Source organism: Podarcis filfolensis (genome assembly GCF_964270895.1).
Source record: "Podarcis filfolensis genome assembly, chromosome: 2".
Classification (NCBI taxonomy): domain Eukaryota; kingdom Metazoa; phylum Chordata; class Lepidosauria; order Squamata; family Lacertidae; genus Podarcis; species Podarcis filfolensis.
In genome coordinates, this window is record NC_139605.1 from 94,679,627 (window position 1) to 94,699,513 (window position 19,887).

The 19,887-nt window shown below is 43.7% G+C and overlaps 1 long non-coding RNA gene across 1 annotated transcript in view; it reads left to right on the forward strand.

Annotated features, from left to right (window-relative positions):
* LOC310755764 overlaps positions 1-19,887 on the forward strand; it is a 355,649-nt gene that overhangs the window by 319,163 nt on the left and 16,599 nt on the right. The window lies entirely within an intron of this gene.

The window sequence follows — 19,887 nt, forward strand, 5'->3', positions numbered from 1 at the left end:
TATTTTGTAATTTAAAATTATCCTTCCTTTGTTGTACTTCAATATTTGTGTAGCTTTTGATACAATAAAGGAAACATTAGGTCACCATGTATTCAAATAATCTAGGATCTCATATAATCATGTAATGAATAACATCATCACGAAACTTTGGATGGGCTACAGGTAAAAAGAAACAAACAAAAACCAATGCATTCGCATATGAAAATTCAGAACGGAATCAAAAATATGGATCTGAATTTGCAATTTATAAGTGCAGATGTCATTTTATATGCAATTGCATCCTATAACAGCAACTGCCAAAAGCTAGAAGCAAACCCCAGGGGAATGGATCGCTTGACCATATGACTGAAAGCATTGATCAATGCAATTAATTAATTGGTTTATCACAGCTCAGAGGTGCTGCTTTGTAGATGGATTTTAATCAGGCCCATTCCCTATGGAAGGCTTTCAGCGCTGATGGCATGAATACAAGCACATCCCTTGATTAGAGCTATATATTCCTTCCAGAAGACACAAGCTATGCTCTTGCACCAATATCAAAGGAGCTTGTGCCAGCAACTCCTGGCAGTAAGAGCAACTTTCTAAAAGTGTTAGGAACTAGAAATAGAAAAATCCAGGGATGCAGCATAGCTAATTGTATTCTTAGTACAGGGGAAAACACTGAGCTATTTTTAACAGTTTCACAATTTCCTACATGCCGTGTTGTGCAATGTTTCCTGGGATGAAGTGTGACCTCTTGATCGTCTTTGGACTGTGGCGCTCTCCCTCACTCCTACATTGCAACACAGCCATATTCTGCAATACCATTCACAGGCAGGTGGTGGCTCCCAAGCTGTGTTGCTATTAACTTGGCCGCAACTGCATTTCAAACCCCTTGGGTAAGGCTTTTGCAGCTGTGGGGTCAGAACAGGCTGGGGAAAGGGTTACAGTCAAACGGCATATTGCTGAAATGTCCAACTGTCTCCAGTTGGCACTGTAGCCCTGGGAGTCCAGAGCTGCTATTTACATTCTTAGCACAGAGGGAACATTGGTGCAATCCATCTGGTTAATACACTGGAATGTCTTTACCTAAAGATAAGTCAGAAATGCAACTCAGATCGAACACCGGGACCCATTGATATGATTTAAGAGAAGTCCCTGTGTTTGCTGTGCTGGGAAGCTGCTGCAAACCTAAAAGGGTTAAAACATTCCCAGCTGCCACCCCCTGCACTGAAAACCGAAGATTGTCCAGAGCAAAAAGAACTGCACATCTGCATGTCTCCCACAGTCTCTTGGCCTCGTTCCAAAGGGACTGTGGTAGCTGTGCACACACAGAGCCAGTTACTATCACTTGTTGCAGAATAACGTTAATTGTTAACAGACAATCTGAGTGGCCGTTGAAACTGAAACGGCTTCAATAAGTTTCTCAGCTGTGCCTACATCTTAGGTAAGTCATCGTCACCCATATGCACGAAGCCACCTACCAAACTACAGTGGTACCTCAGGTTAAGTACTTAATTCGTTCCAGAGGTCTGTTCTTAACCTGAAACTGTTCTTAACCTGAAGCACCACTTTAGCTAATGGGGCCTCCCACTGCAGCTGCGCCGCCAGAGCACATTTCTGTTCTCATCCTGAAGCAAAGTTCTTAACCCGAGGTACTATTTCTGGTCTGTAACCTGAAGCGTATGCAACCTGAACCGTATGTAACCTGAGGTACCACTGTAGAGGGAGGCAGCTAACTCCTGAAAAGCTTCACCTTAATTGTGGCCAGAGAAATTTGGGGGTGGGGGGAACATTTCGCCGACCAGGGGAAGGAAAAATGATCCAAAAGTTTCTCAAGGGGGAGGGCTCACCATTAGCAAAGCACTACCACAGCTTCATTATTATTTTTATTATTATTCCTGCCAAAGGATTTGTTTTTTGCTAGCTTTGAAAGTGGCAGCAGAAATTGGGTCAGCTGCCTGGCTACCATTTTGCAGCTTCCGCAACGCCCTGGGTCTACTGTCATTTCACGTTGTTTGCCAGGGGGCAAGGGAATTGAGGCCAGCCCAAAGAAACTGGTGGAAAAAATACTCAGAGGATATTCTACAAAGTGGTTTCAAAGCAGGGTGAGCAAAAGGAAAAAAACACATCAACTGTTCTCACAAAAAAATTCTTCTGAGGAATTTTGGCTCAGCTGTAACTAAATGACATGCTTCATCATTATAAAGCAGCTGGTCCTTCAGATGCGAATCCCAGGCTAACTTGTACGCCCATTGCTAGGTAAGGTCAAACTAGCAGCCAGTCAGCCCAGTGACTAGTCTTTGACAGTGTCCCCTACAAAGGATGCCACCATCTGCTTACTCTGTCACACCCAAGCCACGACCAGCAGTCAGCCATCTAAGATCACCCTGCTGGACCAGCTATGGGCTTCTCAAATACAAACATAGTTCACTTGCAGACTGCAACATCAGGAACAGTGACCTGCACATGTGAAATGAGTCGTAATGTTAGCCCAGATCAAACATTACAGGCTGAATTTTCATATCATTCTGAAGCTAAGCAAGGCTGAGACTGGTCATTTCCTGATAGTATATACTATCTAGGAACACTATGTATGTTTCATTGATTTCCATAGAAGAAAGGGCATGAATGTAACATTTTTTTTATTTTTTAAAAATGCCAAATATGAGATGTTCACTCTTTTTCTTCCCACAAAAAGGGTAACATAGGCCCCTTTCTCCACATAATTCATGGCCAGCCTCACATATATCATATTTTCCAATGGGTTATTTTCCCTTTCATATAAAGATGGAAGATCCTTGCCCCTTTTCCCTCCTAGGTTTTCACCCTTTCCTGTTCAGTCCTTCATCTTTAACATAAAAACAAGAATGGCATATGGTATTCAAGGTGTGGTTATTTAATTGAAGTGTCAGTTCTGAAACAGAGGTCATGGTTTTGACTTTTTATTTCAGATTAGTGTTTGCCTGTATTATATATGTACCGCAAAGAGGTTTTACTGTAGATGTATTGAATGGGGGGACGGGGACGGAATGGGACGAATTCAGAATGGACATTCCAAGCCTATAATTATGACAATAGATTTTGTATGAACAAAAGCATACTGAATTTTGTAGTGGGAAGGTTTGAGTGTTGGATCAAGAGTACCCAGTTAGTTCCACTCAGTTATGAAACTCACTGTGCAACCTTAGGCTAGGAACTATATCAGTTCCTGATATAACCTACCTCACAGGGATGCTGTGGGTATAACATGGGAAGAAAACCATGTAGGGTACTTTGGTGTTCTTTGGAGGAAAGTCTGGATGATAATTCAACAAAATATAAAGAAGCAAAAGACAGGAATACAACCAAAACAATGGATATATAATTGAAATAGCAGCAGAATCCTGTACCTAGCTACTCAAAATATAGCTCAGTGGGAATGACTTACTGGATTGCAGTCCCAGGCGGAAGGGGGTTCATAAAACTTTCAACACATACAAAATGAAAAAGGAGAAACCCAAATAGAACATAATTGGGATTAGTTGAAGAAAACAGGGAGAATGGGTCCGTTCAGCTGGCCTGTAGGTGAATGATGAGAGGGGACTCCTACACCTTAAATTACACATTAATTAAAATTAAATTAAATTACACATTTTTGTCTGCTTGAAGAAGCCATGGTCCGATCTAAAAAATACAAATATTTAGGTTAAAAAACTATAAAAATAAAGAAAAAATAAGTTTGCAAAACAATAATTACCATGTAGTTAGGGTAGATCAACGTGTCAGTGTCCACTTATCCCCAGTGTAAATATGACATATCAACAAAAGTCAGAAATTGAAAGATAACTATACCATGTACACGAAAACCGATTTCAGATTTGAAATCAGCATTGAAAGAACATATAAGAACAGTTGAAAAATCTCATGCAACAGAAAATGAAAAAAAAAATTGTTCCCCAGTGTTATAGTTGGGTAGAAAACGGGAGTTTAAGTAAGCCCTATTGAAAAATGCCTCTTCTACGCAACTATTAAAGGTGCAGGAGACCTCTCTCTTCTTTTCCACCTGGCCACCCTACCTGGAGGGTTGCTAACTGACCGGGGGGGGAAACAGCTGCAGCCAACCAAACAGTTTGACCTACCTTTAACAGCAGCTTGATATACAAGAAGCTTTTCATGCTGGGGAGTTATATGAGATTACCTGGCAACCAACACTGATGGAACCGCTGATAAAGCGGCTGAGTGAGGAGTTCACAACCCTGCCAGACAGAGTCTCTTCCTTGAGTAATTCATCTAAAAGTCTGTGTTACAGCTGCCTTGAAATCCAAAGTTTATCGCTGGGGGGGGGGGGGGAGGCATTGCAAGTCAGTCTTGGCCAAGCAGGAGGAAGGTGGTAGGAAAGACTTGGGTGGGGAAAAGAGCAATCTGTAGACACGTGTATTGTGAACCACATGGCTTCCTTACTCCTGTCCCAACCAAAAATGTAACGACTAATGCTAAATTACAGCAAGAGAACAGTCAAATCTCAAATGGCTGTCATGCAAGCTTCATTGCATGTGGTGACAGGAATCTAAAACTGCACAAGTTTCAAAGTACAATTGTGTAATGCAACACATCAGAACGATTCCAGCCATACATTTCTATGATTCTATTGGCATAGGCATGTGCCAATCAACCATTGGACCAAATAAAAACCTTCCCAGGTTCTGTTTAGGGGTGGGGACAGAACAGGTGGGGCATTCCCGTGGGGTATGAAACACAAGAGCAGTCAAGTACAACATTCTTAGAGTGAACATGTTTACACACGAGGAGGAATGTTTGTCCAGCCAGCAGGTAAACTTCCTGTTTCCTTCTGGGCTGGAACAGACTTCATCTACATGTGACCAGAGGTGGACGTGGCCTCACCTGTGCAGGTAACGACAAAAGCACAGGGCAGGGCAGCCATCTCTCTCTCTGACTACTTTCGTCAAAGAAGCAACATCTGCTTAGCCAAAGATGCTCTGTTTGCCTCCAGCCAAGAGAGAACAAAGGGACTGTCTCTTTATGGGATAGTTTCCAAGTGTATGTTACTTTTCTAAGATAAGTCTGCCTTCTGGGATCTGACTGTGAACAGAATGTGAGTGAGTAAACTCTTTTATACTTTTATAGAAGACTGTTGTGTCTTATCTTTTATAAGGGAATAAAAGGGGAAATACCAGGACAGTTATTATAGAGGCTTTAGTGAGCCTGAGCAAACGCAACCACTGTGAGTTTAAAAAGGGAAATGTTACTCTGCTAAATTGTGAAATTGTGTAAACAAGTTGGAAAGGTTATAATCAAACAATATATCCTCTCCTGCATCCCTGAACATTCCCACAATTCCCTCCTCATTGATCAGGTTTGGGGTTCTTTTCTGTAGCTCTTTAGGTATTCAGCCTTTGTAGCTCACTTGCCACTAGCTAGTCAAGAAGCTCGTTTCCCTCACTGTTCAAGGTGTTGTATACCACAAAAACCCACCAGGCATTAGCACCCTGGAAAGTCCTGCTTCCTCCCTCCTCTAAAAGGATCATATGCAAAATTACCGAGAGAACCCTGAAGGATACACACTGCAGAGAACTCGCAGCACAGCAACGACCCATTTTTAAAGCAGCGTTTCCCAAGCAAAACAGACCAGAACATGCTAGAAGAGTTCTGGGTTAAAAATATATATATTTTAAAAAGCTCTGGGTTCAGCTGGTGTTTCTTCTCCCCAGAAATGTTTGGCAAGGCCGTTATTGTTTTCTCCTTTCCAGAATGATTGGTTCCCCATCTGCCTGCCCTGCCTCCAGGGCAAAGAGGAATCGCACAGCACAGCAGGGAGAGGCCTGTGTTACATTGCAACCCAATTTGCTACGCATTTCCACACCATTTGCTTCCCTTTCTCTCTCCTGTGCTGGAAAGACATTTGCTGCCCGGGGGGGTCTTCGCTGACCAAGGAGCTGGACTGCAAAGTCCAGAAAAGCGGCCTGTCAGGGGACCAGCTTGGGGGTTGTTCCAGGTGTTCCTATGGTAACCCAAAAGCCTCGGGGGAACAAGAAGAGTCTCTGGCCAGCTGACTGATGGAGATGCTAAATCCAGACATGCACACAGGGTTTTTAAAAAATGTTAAGGCACATTCAGATTTGGACATTCTGCTGGCAAATGCCTTCTGAACTGGGACTACTCTATGCCATTTACAGGTGTGTGTATATATATACATATATGGCAGTCGTCTTTTCCTACCACATTACTGGGCAATATGGAACGTATTCATGGACTTATACTACTTTCCATTCAATACCTGTTTTAAGCTGGGAAGCCCCTTAGGAGCAACCCACCTTAAGGGACACCTTCTTCCGCATGAGCCCACCAACATGTTCAGATCTGACTCAGAAGCACTTCACCAGATTTTCCATCACCACCACACAGGTAGAGAGGGCAAAGCGGTCCCTTGCAGCAGTAGAAACACAGGGCTGGAATTATCTCCCTGGAGAGACTTTTGTTGTGATAAATTATAGAATCATAGAATCATAGAGTTGGAAGAGACCACAAGGGCCATCGAGTCCAACCCCCTGCCAAGCAGGAAACACCATCAGAGCACTCCTGACATATGGTTGTCAAGCCTCTGCTTAAAGACCTCCAAAGAAGGAGACTCCACCACACTCCTTGGCAGCAAATTCCACTGTCGAACAGCTCTTACTGTCAGGAAGTTCTTCCTAATGTTTAGGTGGAACCTTCTTTCTTGTAGTTTGGATCCATTGCTCCGTGTCCGCTTCTCTGGAGCAGCAGAAAACAATCTTTCTCCCTCCTCTATGTGACATCCTTTTATATATTTGAACATGGCTATCATATCACCCCTTAACCTCCTCTTCTCCAGGCTAAACATGCCCAGCTCCCTTAGCCGTTCCTCATAAGGCATCGTTTCCAGGCCTTTGACCATTTTGGTTGCCCTCCTCTAGACACGTTCCAGTTTGTCAGTGTCCTTCTTGAACTGTGGTGCCCAGAACTGGACACAGTACTCCAGGTGAGGTCTGACCAGAGCAGAATACAGTGGCACTATTACTTCCCTTGATCTAGATGCTATACTCCTATTGATGCAGCCCAGAATTGCATTGGCTTTTTTAGCTGCCGCGTCACACTGTTGGCTCATGTCAAGTTTGTGGTCAACCAAGACTCCTAGATCCTTTTCACATGTACTGCTCTCAAGCCAGGTGTCACCCATCTTGTATTTGTGCCTCTCATTTTTTTTTGCCCAAGTGCAATACTTTACATTTCTCCCTGTTAAAATTCATCTTGTTTGTTTTGGCCCAGTTCTCTAATCTGTCAAGGTCGTTTTGAAGTGTGATCCTGTCCTCTGGGGTGTTAGCCACCCCTCCCAGTTTGGTGTCATCTGCAAATTTGATCAGGATACCCTTGAGTCCATCATCCAAGTCGTTGATAAAGATGTTGAATAAGACCGGGCCCAAGACAGAACCCTGTGGCACCCGACTAGTCACTCTTCTCCAGGATGAAGAGGAACCATTGATGAGCACTCTTTGGGTTCGGTCAGTCAGCCAGTTACAAATCCACTGAGTGGTAGCATAGTCAAGACCGCATTTTACCAGCTTCTTTACAAGAATATCATGGGGCACCTTGTCAAATGCCTTGCTGAAATCAAGGTAGGCTACTTCCACTGCGTTCCCTTCATCTACCAGGCTTGTAATTCTGTCAAAAAATGAGATCAGGTTAGTCTGACATGACTTATTTTTCAGAAATCCATGCTGACTATTGGTGATCACAGCATTCCTTTCTAGGTACTCACAGACTGTTTGCTTAATGATCTGCTCCAGAATCTTCCCTGGTATTGATGTCAGACTGACTGGGCGGTAATTATTTGGGTCCTCTCTTTTCCCCTTTTTGAAAATAGGGACAACATTTGCCCTCCTCCAGTCTGCTGGGACTTCGCCTGTTCTCCAGGAATTCTCAAAGATGACTGCCAGTGGTTCTGAGATCACATCTGCCAGTTCTTTTAATACTCTTGGATGCAGTTCATTATGTTCTATTAAGTTTCAGCATTTTTAACATGTGCGATCAAAATACAATTTCTTCTTCTCTCCTATTTTTATGAACTTCCCACCCTGTTTTCCATGGAGTTGTTGTTTCTCCCCTTCTGCTGCACCTATCTTCTATTAAATAAATAACCACAATATTATAATCTAGTTACAGTGGTACCTCGGATTAAGAACTTAATTCCTTCTGGAGGTCCGTTCTTAACCTGAAACTGTTCTTAACCTGAGGTACCACTTTAGCTAATGGGGCCTTGCGCCACCGCCATGCAATTTCTGTTCTCATCCTGAGGTAAAGTTCTTACCTAGGTATTATTTCTGGGTTAGTAGAGTCTGTAACCTGAAGCATCTGTAACCTGAAGCGTCTGTAACCCGAGGTACCACTGTACTTCTGTTGCTCATAGTTCAAATCCTGCTCACGAGTTCACCATGCTATAATATTTATTTAAATAGTATGGATAAGGTGCCTGGCACAGACTAATGTACTTCTAGCACCAAATTTTCCATGGATAGGGCTACTGTTAGGGTGGTCCAGGGGGCCCAAGCCCTGGTTGTGTCATGCTGGGCAGATCTGTCCATTACCCATAAAAACCCATTAAAAAAACAACAGCATGTAAGGGTGGCTGGTCACCCTGCAAAACACAATGCCAGTGAGACCCAGCTACCCACTGTCTTAATTTTCCCAAAGGCATGTGCAATAGCTGGACATGGGTAGGGAAAGTGCAATGTGTGGGGAGAGTCTTGCTAGATTTTAGAAAAGACTTGACTTAGTTTTACCATGTACATAAGCAGATGATTTTGCCAAAAGATTGCAAAATCCACATGCATTGTACTGGGGCCAGAATATTACGTCAGCACCCATAACTCACCATGTGAGCCCTGACAGCAAGAGCTAAAATATGTTCCCCTCTGAAAGTAAGCCTAAGTTTGCAACTGAACATACAAGTTAGCATATACAATTTTTATTCATATTTGTGTTGTGGGCTTTGGAAATGCCCTTGCCTAGGCCTATTGGATTTGTTTAATTCTGCTTCTTCCTGGTTATCTTGTCTGCTGCATTTTAAACTCTTTTTTTTTCAAAATTGATGTTGTTATGGGTTTTAAACATCATTGTATACTGCTATAAAAACCTTCCAGACTGAAGGGGAGAGTGGGGAATAAATACACAGCTAAGTAATAAATTAAAAATATGTACTCATTGCGCTGGGCTGGTGAAGGACATGAATGTAGCAGGTCTACATTTTTCATGAGCTGCAATCTGGAACACTCCAATTTCAGCGCTTAAAATTAAAGCTGGAATTAAATGGAAGAAATTATTTTGACTATCAAAGAAGATAATCTCAGTAATTCCTTATTACAGAGGAAAAAATCACTAAGGCTTCAATCCTTAACCTACTTACCTGGGAGTAATCCCCACTGAATTCAATAGGGTTTACTTCTGAGTAAACAAGGTGAAAATATATTAAATGGAAGCAAAATCATCTGGCCTTTTCTCTATAAACAATCTCTACTTGATTAGAACTTGGTGCTGATAACACCAAGGTTGCAGGTTTGATCCCTGTACAGTATAGTACAACTAAATATTTCTGCAATGCTAGACTGCAATGTTGGACTAGAGGAGCGGTTGTCAACCTGGTCCCTATCACCCACTAGTGGGCATTTCAGGATTCTAGGTGAGCGGTAGAGGGTTCTATGGCACAAGCTGAATCCTCCTTCCATCGAGCACTGGTGGGTGGTAAGGAAATTTTACCATCAAGAAAGATGCATTAGTGGGCGGTAGGTATAAAAAGGTTGACTACCTCTGGACTAGATGGTCCTCAGAGTCCCTTCCAACTCTACAATTCTTTGATTCATCTACTGCTTTTACACCCCTCCAGCCAGGACCATTTTAACAAGTACCTCCAAGAAGTAAGACCCAGAGAGTGAAAACACTGGGAGACCAAAGCATTGTGGGTTGAGCTACTTCCTGACAAACATTGGTTCCAATTCCTAGAAGGGCCATGGCAGAAAGTCCTTCCCTATGACCACATAAATCAGGTTTCCTCAAACTCAGCCCTCCAGATGTTTTGAGGCTACAATTCCCACCATCCCTGACCGCTGTTCCTGCTAGCTAGGAATCATGGGAGTTGTAGGCCAAAAACATCTGGAGGGCCAAGTTTGAGGAAGCCTGACATAAATCGTTGACGGGTGCAGGAAGAGGAGCCGTACAGTAGCAATAAAGGAAATAGCAATAAAGGAAATATTTGAAGCAGTCCTAAGATTTGACACTTGTCCATATGAGGTGACTACAGTGGTACCTCGGGTTAAGAACTTAATTCGTTCCGGAGGTCTGTTCTTAACCTGAAACTGTTCTTAACCTGAGGTACCACTTTAGCTAATGGGGCCTCCCGCTGACACCACGCCGCTGGTGCACGATTTCTGCTCTCATCCTGAAGCAAAGTTCTTAACCTGAGGTACTATTTCTAGATTACCAGAGTCTGTAACCTGAAGCGTCTGTAACCTGAAGCGTCTGTAACTCAAGGTACCACTGTATTGCCTAAATAGTCAGCTAAATAAAATTCCCAAAGCAGAAACAATAACAAAACTAGCAAAATACTTTTTAATAAACACATTCATTGAAAAGCAACAACAATAAGACGGCAGTCCTATACACACTTACCTGGAATTCTGTGGACTCCAACTAAAATACTTTAAAAATAAATAAATCTTAACTTGTTACCTGAAGCCTAATTGTGGGCACCTGGGGAGGTAATTCCATCAAGGGATGCTATCACCAAAGAGGCCCTTTCTCTGGTTACCCCCTGCTTCACGTCTGGCAGTGGGGGTAACTTGGAGAACAAACTTTGATGCAATCCTTAACGCATGTGGAAGAAAACAGCTCTTCTGTTCTCCACTTCCCCAAGCTGGGGCTGTCGGGAGCATTCCCACACATCCTGAGATGCCAGAAGCATGGCAGCGAGATGGGAAAGGGTTGGTGAAGCAGCTGACTTTCAGCCTCCTAAGATGAGCTTCTCACATGACAGGAGGCCATACATAAATGTATGCCCCTGACCTCTAAGAGTGGGGGAACCAATCTGTAGCACCTGCCCCACCCCCCATTCCCTGAGCCCCACAGAGAGCAACAGGGGGAAAGACAGCGACCCCATTGAGTAGACAGAGAAAAGCACTTAATGGCTGTGATAGCCAAGGGGCATAGAGACTGGTGCTGCAGTTAAGGAGCATAATTAATTCCATACCACATGTCCAAATGTCATGTTTTCCTTTCCCCACAAAGTATACTCCAAGCCTAGCTATTTGAAAAATTTACATCGTTTTGCCTTCTGCGACATACAGCATAAAACATTCCAAGGATTTCTGGCATACCTGGGTAAGAAGTGGAATGGGGAGGCCCTGTCTAGATGAGTCAGGATCTCATTTTGAAAATGCCCAAGGCGCTCCGTGGTTGCTGAGCAAGGAAACAATCAGAAATTCCCCCTGCCAGGCCTGGAGGCTCAGCTGACTGACTCCTCTTATTCTTCCCTAGACTTGGAGGCCCTGTAGTCAGAGGGTAAAACAGGGGCTCAAGGAGAACCATTCTAGCTTACTCAGCCGTGTGTGGACACAAGGCCAACTTGTCAATTCCCCCATCGAAAATGGAGAAGGTTCCAGTTTTCTGTAAGACCACCAGAGTAGGGTATCTGAAAAGGAATGAGTGGGTGATCATGTACATTGACTTGCAAAGCTCTCTCACTTTCCCTTAGGGTAGGGAGGTGGTAGGCAACGCTTGGCCCTCAGCCTGATTTCAAAAGCTCTCTGCAAGCTCTGAAGTGGGAGAGACAAGGGAGTGGCAGGAAGCAAGAGAGAAAAAGGGTGGCTCCGCTTGCCATTAGCATGCAACCCCCGATCGATTACCAGTGCAGCCACCTCCAGGGAATGCAGTCCTTGACTGGGAAAGTCCCCTGCCCCCACTGCCTTAGAGAAGTCTTGGCTAACAGACTGCAAGAACTCAAATGCTTGCTCACTACCGTATTTCTCGCTCTATAAGACACACTTTTGCCCTCCTAAAAAATAAGGGGAAATGTGTGTGCGTCTTATGAAGCGAATGCAGGCTGCGCAGCTATCGCTGAAGCCAGGAGAGCAAGGTGGATCGGTGAGCACCAATCCCTCTTGCTCTTCTGGCTTCAGCGATAGCCATGCAAAGCTTTGTGAGTGCAGCGGGAGCGCTCCTGCCTCTTCGCTCAAGAGGCTTTGCGTTGCTTTCTTGTTTTCCTCCTCTAAAAACTAGGTGCATCTTATAGAGTGAAAAATATGGTATATTGCGTGGCATTTTGTCTGACCCAATAAAGCTATTGCCCTACAATGGATTTCGGGATTTTCTCTTAAGGGTCAAAAAAGCTCTCTTTGCTTTTTCTGTGACTTCGGAGAATACTGAATTTACCTGCTCAAGAGGGCAATGCTAAACTGGAGGGAAATCATTTTATATCAGAATAATTATGGGACTTTATTCTGAGGATACATCCCCTCCAACAGCTAGATAAAACTACCTGATTTGGCTTCTGTTGACTTTGTCCTACCCCACCAAAAATTCATCTCTGTGGCTTCACCAACATTAAAATTGCTGTGTATCTGTTTCTTGCTGTTCTTGTCCATGAGGAGCCTGTGTTTCTCTCTTAAGGCTGGACATAGATCTAAAGAACTGGTGGATTTTATTTTTTGAAAGATGGTGAATTGCCCATGTTGTTTCCTCATTCATCCCTACCTTAGGTGTTACCTGAAACCTGCATATTATCTAGAAAACCCTAATCAAGTCTGCTATCTCTTGCAGACTGCATGGCTTTAACAGCAAACCAGTTTGTCTCTTCTGCCCCACATTTCTCAAGAAGAGTTCTGGAGAATTCAAAAGCTTGCTCACTCGTTTGTGCCATTCTGGGTGCTGTACTATGGATTTTGCAATATGTTTAAATCTGTTCTAGGACCAATGCCAACTATTACTCTTTAGTTGTCTTGGATGGAAATTGCAACCTCCAATGACCTATTTCAATTAACGTGGGGGAGGAAAGGACTTGCCCAGGAATTTGTGGAAACCAAAAAAGTTGTGATTTTTAAATGGATAGTGTAATTGTGAGGTTGGATCCTCCAAAATCACATTTTGATCCACCATCTCAATTCAAAATGGCAGCTGGCATCAAAACAGCAATGAAGTCCACTACTTTGGCAGTCCTCATGCCAAATTTTGCAATGATGCCTTGAGAGGCAGCCAGACCTATACCAAAAAACTGACAGTGTCATGCCACAGTGATATTTCAGTCTGCCATTTTGATTCAAGATGTCACCTCATGGTCCAAATGGTGACAAAGCCCACTGCCCCCATCTCAGAAACCCTTGCGCTGCTTGGTGGTGACATCTCAAGAGGCAGATGAGCCTAGGCCAAAAGCCAGGCAAAGTCACACAAAAGTTATATTCTGGTCTACTCTTGAGTCAAAATTACGTCCAACGTCCCAACATTGATGAAAACTACCACTCCCACCTCGGAAACCCTTGTGCCAAATTTGGCAACCATATATTGAGAGGCGGCCAAACTTATTGTGAATGGACAAAACATTTCCCAGAATATAAAGTCCAAATATAAAGTTGCGTGCCACCCCAATCTCCAAGCAGTGCAAGATTCCAGGAATTCCAGGTTCTTACCCAGAGTTGATGCTTTTGAATTATGGTGCTGGAGGAGACTCTTGAGAGTCCCATGGACTGCAAGAAGATCAAACCTCTCCATTCTGAAGGAAATCAGCCCCGAGTGCTCACTGGAAGGACAGATCCTGACGCTGAGGCTCCAATACTTCGGCCACCTCATGAGAAGAGAAGACTCCCTGGAAAAGACCCTGATGTTGGGAAAGATGGAGGGCACAAGGAGAAGGGGACGACAGAGGACGAGATGGTTGGATAGTGTCTTCGAAGCTACAAACATGAGTCTGAACAAACTGCGGGAGGCAGTGGAAGACAGAAGTGCCTGGCGTGCTCTGGTCCATGGGGTCACGAAGAGTCGGACACGACTAAACGACTAAACAACAACAACCCAGAGTTCAGTTTCCTCGGAATGAGGAACAACAGAGACTGTGGTGTCTTTATATGGTTATTAACACATATATATATATAACCCACAGCTGTCAACTTTTCCCTTTTCTTGCGAGGAATTCTATTCGGAATAAGGGAATTTCCCTTTAAAAAAGGGAAACGTTGACAGCTATGATATAACCTGAGTCTCACAGCATTAGCATCTCAAGGAGGCCTTGCTTCTCCCATAGCCACAACTCTCTGGCCTTTTGTCTTGCAAACTACCAGCAAATTGAGGGAGGGGGCCCAGCCATTGACATCTGGCACAGAGCCACTTCCTTTGCTACCTTAATGGCCCATACTTAGAGGGTCATTGCTTCACTAGGAAGTTACCGTAGTTTAGCTATTCCAGGAATTGAATCTGTGCTGGATCCAGGAATCTTAGAAGGGGGCGCATGCATACAGCCTATCCCCTCTATCTGTGAACATAATTTGGGGAAACCTAGATGCCCACTTGTTTAACGCTGAAGCCTGCTATAGCCTTTGTCCTTGGCCACCCAATTATACTAATTTATTAGCTTTGCTGTAATGTCCAGCTGACATCTGGGTGTCTTTCAGCACTTGACTTGACTCTGTATTGCCTTCTGATTGAGAGACGAATGTTGTCCTTTAATATATCAGGACCACTTGCTGTTGCTGTGCTGTTGACCCATCTGAATTCTCACCTTTCCCTACCAAAAGGAGGAATTAATCTGCACTTTTTACAGGTTTTCTAGAAATGTTGAAAGAGTCCATCATGCATGTAACTAGTAGCATTTAGGGTTCCATACACACCGTACATCTGAAGCATGTGACTTTCCCCCAGAGACTCCTGGGAGTGGAAAGGAGGAGTGTCAATAATGTATAATCCAGTGACACAGCTTGGGTTTTTAATTACAAGGAGTGGGCAAGGAAGAGTTACCGTTGAAGGCCCTGAGTACGATTAGAAACTGATCAATTCGGCAATTCAAGTATGCTTTACAAAAAAGAAGAAACAGACCAGTGCTTATTTGGAAATAAAAGCGGTTTATTCTGACATGTTTCAACTGAAGACACCCAGAGACGTTTCAAAGGAAGAGCATTGCCAACTACAGCTAAAAAGAAAATGTTGTCAGCAGAAGCATAAAAAAGCTTAATAGCAATTCATTCATAGTAAGATAGCACCATTTTTAAATCTTAACAAGAAACCCCCATTCATCCACTGAATATGCTCTCACATACTCCAACTTTAGCCAGTCTCTCCTAACCCCAAACTCTTAGCTTCTTCAAATTCCTGCAAAAAAAACAAAACAACCCCATGCCCTCCTCACCACTGTGTGATGTTTGCCATTTGTGTTTTAACACATACAATACAACAGAACTAATTTTCAGGATTCTGGAGTTTTTGTTTTGTTTTGGCTTTAGGAATCCAAAAGCTCTGGTTTAAGTTTGTATAAGCCTTAAGTCACTTAGAACTATACTGTTTGCATTACTGAACAACATAGTGTTTGGTGGCTTCTTAAAGACTAACAAATTTATTATAAGCTTTCATGGACTAATTTTTAAAAGAACTTTGCAAGCGGCAAGCTCAGACAAAAGCAAGCTGTCCTTCCCCCATCCCTAAAGTCTGTCCTGATGCTCAAAACAAAAAAAAATTTTTTCCTTCCAGTAGCACCTTAAAGACCAACTAAGTTAGTTCTTGGTATGAGCTTTCGTGTGCATGCACACTTCTTCAGATACGTGCATGCACACGAAAGCTCATACCAAGAACTAACTTAGTTGGTCTTTAAGGTGCTACTGGAAGGAAAAAAATTTTTTTTGTTTTGACTATGGCAGACCAACACGGCTACCTATCTGTAACTGTCCTGATGCTGACATTTTTTACATCTTCTTTTTTCCAGAAAAGTTAAAGCGTAGTATAAACCTTTACATAAGTACGGTAATCAAGAGGCAGTGCTCAAGGCATCAATCATTAAGGCAGCAACCCTATGTGCACTTAGTTGGAGGTTAGCTCTACTGAACTTACCTCTGAGTAAAAATGCATAGGATTGGGCTGAATTGCTCTCTGCCTGCCTCCTATACATTGGGCCCATGTATGTGTGAATACACTGTAGGTTTGATCACATTCATGAGCAGCTGGTGCCAATGTTCAGCATGGAATGCTGAATTCCCAATAACACTTGCCTTATTATGTCCTAACACTGGTACCATTGACAAATCTGCTAACCAGAGGCATAAATGATGATAGTGAACTGGATCCTCCTCTCTTGCATTTGCCCAGTTAAGAATCAGCACTGGCAGAAGAAGAAAAAAAGAAGTATCTTAGAAGCTCATGCGTTTGAAAGTTTCCTCTTTTCCACTCATCTGAATTGCAAGTCACGAACTTTTATTTTGCAATCCTTTGTTTACATAATCCTTAAGCGTTTGTTCATATGGCCTGCTTTTATATACATGGTTTTAGGGCACCATATCCTCCCATCAAGTGGACAAAATTTCATAAAGTAGATCAATACTAATGAACCAGGCAGAGGGCCTTCTCGGTAGCGACACCCACCCTGTGGAATGCCCTCCCATCAGATGTCAAGGAAATAAACAACTATCTGACTTTTAGAAGACATCTTAAGGCAGCCCTGTTTAGGGAAGTTTTTAATGTTTGATCTTTTATCGTGTTTTTAGTGTTCTGTTGGGAGCTGCCTAGAGCGGCTGGGGAAACCCAGCCAGATGGGTGTGGTATAAATAATAAATTATTATATTATTATTGAGCCAACCTAATAATCATCCACCTAAAACTACGTTACGCCCCTCTTAGAATTTAATGAAAGCAAAAAACGATTAATTAAAAGCAGGCTGAAATGAAAATACAGTGGTACCTTGGGTTAAGAACTTAATTTGTTCTGGAGGCCTGTTCTTAACCTGTAACTGTTCTTAACCTGAAGCGCCACTTTAGCTAATGGGGCCTCCTGCTGCCGCTGTGCCGCTGGAGCACGATTTCTGTTCTCAACCTGAAGCAAAGTTCTTAACCCAAGGTACTATTTCTGGGTTAGCGGAGTCTGTAACCTGAAGCGTATATAACCTGAAGCGTGTGTAACCCGAGGTACCACTGTACTTTAAAGTTGTTCCTTTAGAATTTTCAAAGATGGAACTACTCATATTTCCCTGAGAAAAAAATTAGGCCAGGTTCATCTAGGATGAGAAAGTTCAGGCAAGGTCCATTTAATCCAGCATCAAGTCTCCAACAGGGGTTAACATCAACTCCTCTGTGGAAAGGTTCTCAGTAGAGAGATGGAGGCAGGCAAGGAAGACCCCGGAGCGTCTTGCACCTGGAGTATCTTCTCTGTTCCCACCCTGGGCCATTCTACCACCAGCTGCCCAATGGGCAGTGGCGTAGCGTGGGGGGTGCAGGGGGGGCCAGCCGCACCGGGCGCAACATCTGGGGTTAGGGCAAATCCACGGGTTAGGGGGCGCAAATCCACGGGTTAGGGGGCGCAAATTACTTGCCTTGCCCCGGGTGCTGACAACCCACGCTACGCCACTGCCAATGGGAAAGATCCTGATGACATTTTAAAGAGTTATAAGACGGGGGCGGGGTGTGATTTGGATGATATATTTGGGTTCCCTCCAAGTCTGTGGTTTTTATATCTCTTTATGTATTCACATGGTATAAACATGCATGTTGTCCAAATACAAACACAGAGAGAACACATAAGCAAGCAATACACTTGTACCTCTGGTTAAGAACTTACGTAATTCGTTCTGGAGGTCCGTTCTTAACCTGAAACTGTACTCAACCTGAAGCACCACTTTAGCTAATGGGGCCTCCTGCTGCCGCCGCGCCATCGGAGCACGATTTCTGTTCTCATCCTGAAGCAAAGTTCTTAACCCGAGGTACTATTTCTGGGTTAGCGGAGTTTGTAACCTGAAGCGTATGTAACCTGAAGCGTATGTAACCCGAGGTACCAATGTACTCCAAAGTGCTTCCGTATCCAAAATGGGCAGGAGGTGCTGTTCTCATCTCTTTACCACTTTTAATTGATCTCTGAGATGCTGAGGGAAACAAAAGAAGAAAACAACAAAACTTCCACTTTTCAACTTTGCTTGGAGAGCAGCCTTCTCCGGGATTTCTCTTTCACACACAGTTCCAAAGAAAGACAGGGAGAAAGGGCAAGGAGGATTGTCTCCTCCTCGTCCCGTCCCCCATTTTTTCTGCTCCCCCCCCCGCAAGCTGGGAGCCTCACGGGCACCCCTCTAGAGGCTTCACCCGGGGCTGACACCTTAGCTAGCACACACACACCTGCCGCCGCCCTTTAGCTACGGCCCTGGCTTGGGATGCATGTAACAATACGTTGGTGGTGTTAATGCTACTTGCAAGAAGAGAGATAAATAACTGAAATGCAAAAATAATTGGGGTGATGTTGCACAACCGCAGAACCACCACAGAGAAGGCCCTGCCCTTGTGCTCACTTGGCAAATACCCCAAGATGGCAACAAGATGCCTCTATGAAGTTACAAAGCAAGGTATGGGGCAACAGCCTTCTCCTGCTGTTTTGTCCCCAGCATTCAGCTCCAATGTTAAATTGTCTCCGCACATGGGAGTTCCACTTAATCTCACGTCGAATAGCAATAGTCAGATCTGCCTGCCGTGAATTCAGCTCCAGCTAAAATTCACTTAATGAGGGCAACAGGAAGGCAGGACCAGGCCATGAAGTACTTGCTCATGATTTCCACCCCCACCGCACCCCACTTCTCAGGAGGTGGCAAAATATATACGGTATTTCCTTTGAAGCTGCTCATTATGCATTGCCCAAAGCAGTTGTCTGCTTGTTTCATCCAGAGACATGGCCTCTTCTCTCCCCAACCTTCCTTCCTATTTCTGAGCTTCAGAGGGATGAGCTTCTTTGCCACCTCCAGTTTTCTCTGGGCTGGGATGCTCTCTCCCTGCCCCCCAAAAAAAACACAGAGTAAAGATTACGTGAGGTCTCCTCAAGTGCTCAAAAAGGGCACTTGTCAGGAAGAGTATTTTCTTTGCAGTCAGACAGCATATCGTTATTTACAAAAGACCTAGTTCCTCCTTCCCTGTGGACCTTCCCTTCCATTTCTCCTCTCTCCTGTGGCTGAAATTTTGCCTTTTTCTAGCATTACTTTCCGAGCAATCAACATCTCAAATCAAGGCACTGCAGGGCTATGGTGCCTCACAGAAGGGAAATCTGTTCTGTAGAGTTGTCGTGTTTGGTAATTTTTTTAATTATTATTTTTATTTTATTTATACCCCACCCATCTGGCTGGGTTTCCCCAGCCACTCTGGGGATAAATTAGGGATAGATCTTACTAAAACTCGGGTTGTGTAAATGTCTATTTGCTTATGAGGCAAACACCATAATGAACTGACTGACAGAATATAGAGGAGGGGGATCCTTCTGTGTTAAAACGAAGGGACTAAATATCACATTACTTTCAAGTGTCCTCCTGACACAATAGCACCATTCCCATTTGTATAGTGCTGCTTGTTAGGATGTTCCAACAGCTTCACTGACATCACCTTGTTAATCTTTGCAACAGTCCTGTAAGGACAGTCTGCATCTTTATTCCCATACTGCAGAATGGGGATGACATGTCCTAAGAGATTGTTGTAAGATCACCCCAAAAGCTCACAGGAATGAGGTCTAATTTCTGCCTCGAAGCTCACTTGCTTCAGCTGCAATCCTATGCGCAGTTACCCCGAGGTAACTCTAACTGAACTCAATGGGGCTTACTTCTGAGTATTGCACTGCACCTCACAACGCCATTTATGGGATACGAACGAGCTAAAGTTTGGTCTCCTTTTCCACCTGTTTTTCAAATATTC